The sequence below is a fragment of the Phoenix dactylifera genome, unplaced genomic scaffold (assembly GCF_009389715.1).
Source record: "Phoenix dactylifera cultivar Barhee BC4 unplaced genomic scaffold, palm_55x_up_171113_PBpolish2nd_filt_p 000196F, whole genome shotgun sequence".
In the NCBI taxonomy this organism is placed as follows: domain Eukaryota; kingdom Viridiplantae; phylum Streptophyta; class Magnoliopsida; order Arecales; family Arecaceae; genus Phoenix; species Phoenix dactylifera.
The window spans coordinates 749,495-754,584 of NW_024067720.1; the positions used below are offsets into that span (position 1 = coordinate 749,495).

The following is a 5,090-nucleotide window of genomic DNA, read 5'->3' on the forward strand; positions in this document are numbered from 1 at the left end:
TCTTTGTCCCTTTCATTGACTTTAGGAGCATCAGAATTAGAAGTAACTTGCGGTTTCAATTGGACGGTTTGATCAATGACTTTCCCATTACGCAAAGTCATAATGCTCTTTGCATGCTCTGTATGTGAACTAGAAGGAGCCGTATTATTACTACCGTGCACTTGTGGGTTAGGTTGGGGTTGAGCTGGAAGCTTACCCTTCTCTTGGGTACTTAGGACGGTAGTCAACATTGACAATTGGTTCCTTATGTCTTCAAAATTTCGAGTATTTTGAGCATTGATATTAGCTTGACCTTGTAGAAAAGTTTGTATGGATTGCAAGGTATCCTCGATATTTGGCTTTTGAGATGGTGATGGTGCATAAGTAGGATGTGCAGGTGGAGGAGCTGAATGGTGTGACTGTTGAGGATGATCGTTTCTCCACCTAAAGTTTGGATGATTCTTCCAACCAGGGTTATAGGTATTCGAGTATGGATCGTTATAAGGCTTTTGGTAGGAGTTCATAGCATTCGCTTGATCGTGCAAGACTTCTTTGAATGCCGGTATGGTGGGGCAATCTGTAGTGGTATGACCTGACATATCGCAGATACCACAACACTCGTTTCTAAGCTCTATAGTTTTGACAGGCTCAACCTTCCTAAGCTCAATTTCTTCTACCTTCCTAGTGAGGGCTGCCATTTTAGCATGAAGATCATCCTCAGTTCTGAGGTTGTAAAGGCCTCCCTGTACAGAGCTAGTAGGCTTAGGCAAAGACTTGTTGTTTCTATCCCCGTTATCCCAAAGTTGGGCAGTCTCAGCAAGGAAATCCAAATACTCCCATGCCTCATCAGGGTGTTTTTCTAAAAATCTACCATTGCACATGGTCTCTACAAATTGTTTTAACTGTGAAGATAAACCTTCATAAAAGAAGCTAATGGTTCTCCAAGTTTCGAATCCGTGATGAGGGCATGAGAGAAGAAGGTCTTTTAATCTTTCCCAACATTCATAAAATGTTTCATTATCTTTTTGTTGGAAATTGCTAATATGTCTTTTTAAAAAGTTGGTCCTTTGTGTGGGGAAGAACTTTTTTAAAAATTCTCTCTGCATATCTTGCCAATTTCTTATTGATCTAGGTCGCAGAGAGTTTAGCCATGTTTTGGCCTTATCCTTTAGAGAGAAAGGAAACAATGTCAACTTGAGGACATCCTCGGTAACATTTGGCACTCTAAATGTAATGCTCAATTCTTCAAAATCCTTTAAATGAAGATACGGACTCTCGGACTCTAACCCATGAAACTTGGGCAGCAATTGGATTACCCCTGGTTTGATGTCAAAATGACCTACATTATCAGGAAAAATTATGCATGAAGGCTGACTAGTCCTAGCCGGTTGTAGGTATTGTCTTAGAGTCATAACATGGGGTTCTCGTTCTCGATTGTGGTGACTCCCCGCATCTTCATTTAGATCAGCCATCTCAAAAGGTGTGAGATATTGCGAAGGAATTTCAGAAGTATGTCCTAAGGGATGATCTAAAGTTGTACGACTTAATTGACCGGTGTCGTCCCTATTCCACTTTAACATGCAAAATAATTTCCTCTCTCTTTTTTTTCTTTCTTTTTTAAAAAAAATATAAGTACTAACTAAAGATACCCTAAAACGACATCCTAAAACAAAAGTCTTATTCACAATCAAACATGCAACACAACATTACACCTCAATTTCTAATGTTTTTCTTAAATTTCTAGACAGCTCCTAACTGGTTTGAAGAGGACACCTAAGCCTCCAATCCGGTCCAATGAACCGAGTTGACCAGGTAAGCTCCCAGGTAAGTGGAGGGGTCACGATGCGTTCGCAAAGGTCCCACTTAAAGCCACTTGCCTCGAACAGATGAACTGTCTCCCTTATAGGGACAAAGCTTGCCTAGACATCAACTAAGCCACAGAGCGAAATTGGTGCAACTTTCGGCGGTCTTCGTCCTATTGAGCTCGAATGTCCTTAGGGGCCAACGTCTAGTTGATTTTAGTTAAGCTTGGGACATTTATGCACTGGGGTGACTTTTGGGCTAAGGACGAGTGATGAAATCTCGACCTTATCTTTTTAAATAGGTTCAGCCCTTAGAATATTTTATGTTGATGCCTTACACTATATGCAACAATCAAGAGATTTTTTTTTTTAATATTTTATGACATGACATTAAATTTCATTGAATAGGCGATCAAGCAAATTAATTATTTTTTTTAAAATTTTATGAGTTGACGTTTGAAATTTGAATTCTGAAATTTGAAACTTGAAATTGGAAATTTTAGGTTTTTTTTTTCTTTTTTTTTTTTTTGAATAATCACCCTTGATCTATTATTAAGGTTTCTTTTCTTCAATTTTTAATTAGCAACAAGGGTTAATGAGATATAATAACAATATAATTCTGATTCTAAAAAATAAATGCAGAAAATTCAAAACAAAAATCAGCAAGGTTTCGTATTAATCTGATGGTCTTAAAAATATCAGAATGTCAATCAGACCGTTCAGATTATCTAACAATGTGTCTTGCACTAGCTGACCAAATTTTAATCAAATCCGACGGCTAATTTCTATGATATCAGAGTTTGATGCAAACTGTGTAGGGAATTAAAAATAGTAGTAAAGATGCAATTTTTTTTTTTTCAAAAGAAAAATACTAACTACTAAGGTAAAAAAATTAAATCTAAAATTATGCTAATAACTCAGCCGTTCCCCGGCAACGGCGGCAAAAACTTGGGGCTTTTGAAAAACTGTTCTCCCAAGTGCAGGAGAATCGCACAAGTAGTATAACTCGGAAGTCCGAGGTCGATTCCTCAGGGAACGAAATATGGATTATTAGTTTAATTTCAGATTAATTGATTCAATGAACTTGTGGATTAAGATGATGGTTTGCAAATAGAAAATAAACTAGTAAATAGAGAGTCGAAGTTTGGATATATTAAAAATGGTGTAGGGATCCAGAATCTCCTTTAATAATATCAAGTTCATGCAATAAATTCTATGATTCTTTTGTTTTCTTTTAAAAAGTATAAGCAGATAAAATTTAATTATTGAGTATGTTCTTGATAACATGAATTCTCTTTTTAAGCATTCAACGTGCCTTAGAACGTCAACGATGAATCAAATAATTGAGGAAGACATGTATCAATAAGCATAAATCATAAAAGAATTTTCAACATATGAGAATCATAACATAATCAAAAGATAAATCGTATAAAGCAAAGGATTAGAATTTACATCATGAACTCGGTACACCAAAGGATCCTCCTTCACCCATCACCAAGGATTTTAGCTCATCATCTTCCTCTCTCTTTCTCACTCTTTTTTTTTTTTTTTTTAATAACAGAAACAGGGCATCCCCTGTTTCTATTTTTTTTTTTCTTCTTTTTCTTGCTACTGCAGCAGCCCGGCTCTCCTTTTTTTCTTTCGAATGAGCGCTCCCCTGTTCTTCCTCCCCCTCCCCTTCTTATAGATCGCCGGAGCATGGCGTGGAGGAGAAGCGGGTGCGGAAGGGAGAACGGCTGGGTGATCGCCGAGATAATCATGAACGGCTGCTGGCGGCATCAACGGGATGCTGAGGTCTTAATACGGGAGCTGGGATCATGGAAGAATCAGTGGAGGAGCATTGCAGATGCGTGGGAGATTTGGGAGAGGCGGATCCCGGCTGGGCGCGGGTTGCTCGGAGGCTGGGATTGTGCACGGGAGTGGAAGCCGCGGACGGATGCTGGGCGTTGATCACGGTTGCTGCGACGTTGGAGCTGAAACGGGTCCGGAAGAAGGGATGGACGCGTGAGCCGGTGGGAGACTCGGATGGATCGCGGACAGCAGGGGCGTGGACGAGTGAATTGCGAACGTCTAGGATCGCTGGGACTCAATTTCCGGAAGCTGGGATTACGGGGGAAAGAAGATCATGTGGGAGAAGCTTCACGGGCTCGGGCAGGATCAGAACGGAACTCATCACGGGTGTGGACGACCTGGAGGGGACTCGTTGATCACGGGATGATCGCTGATGTGGCCATTTCGGATGTCCCATTGCGTGTTGTCTTAGGATGGCTGGCATATACCCCTCGAGTGCAAGTGTGCTTGAAGATTGGTGGGTTTGATCACCATGACCAGGTTGGGCGTATGTGGTCTAAGTTATGCATTTGTCTAGGCCCAATTTATTCTAAATACGCATTGTAACTTTGACTTCTGATCACCTGCACCCAATCAAAAATATAATATTAAATTAGTGATAATATCGTTATCCGTTGGCAATAATACTAATTTAAGTAGTATGCAGATCGTACTTTTGTACTCTCATCATGCGTCATCGAAACGAGTGTTCCAACTCCGAGATGCTTGCTTTAGTCCATAGATGGACCTTTGCAGCTTGCAGACCTTGGGATCTCCATCACTGGAAGTGAAACCCAAAGGCTGTTCCATATAGATATCTTCATCAAGATATCCATTCAGGAAAGCAGTTTTCACATCCATCTGCCAAATTTCATAATCATGAAATGCTGCAATGGCAAGCAATGTTCGGATGGATTTTAGCATGGCAACAGGTGAAAAGGTCTCCTGATAGTCAATGCCTTCGCGCTGACTATACCCTTTCGCCACAAGCCTTGCCTTATAGGTCTCTACCTCTCCATCCGAACCTATCTTCCTTTTGTAGATCCATTTGCATCCAATAGGTACAATACCTTCTGGTGGATCTACTAAGGTCCAGACTTGGTTGGAACGCATGGAGTCTAACTCTGACTTTATAGCTTCCAGCCATTTCTCGGAATCGACATCAGATATCGCCTCGTTGTAGGTTTTGGGATCCTGTATGTGATCCCTATCTCCCACCAGGAACATTTTCTCGGTATCCTCTTCTAGTATACCTAAGTATCTATCGGGAGGATGGGAGACCCTACTAGATCTACGAGGTGGTCGAGGGACATCGTGTACTGGCTCTGTATGAATGGGTTCAATAGGATCCATGACTCGTTGCTTTTCAGAGACTTTCTCTTCAAGCTCAATTTTCTCCCCACTGCCTCTATCAAGGATAAACTGATTTTCCAAGAAGATGGCATGACGGCTCACAAACACATTGTGATCCTCTGAGAC

At 40.7% G+C, this 5,090-nt stretch overlaps 1 non-coding gene across 1 annotated transcript; it reads left to right on the top strand.

Moving 5' to 3' along the window:
* The first annotated feature begins 930 nt into the window (after nucleotides 1-930).
* LOC120105123 lies at nucleotides 931-1,039 on the top strand. Its single transcript, XR_005507509.1, has one exon. It is a non-coding gene; the product is annotated as a small nucleolar RNA R71 (small nucleolar RNA).
* Nucleotides 1,040-5,090: the final 4,051 nt, after the last annotated feature.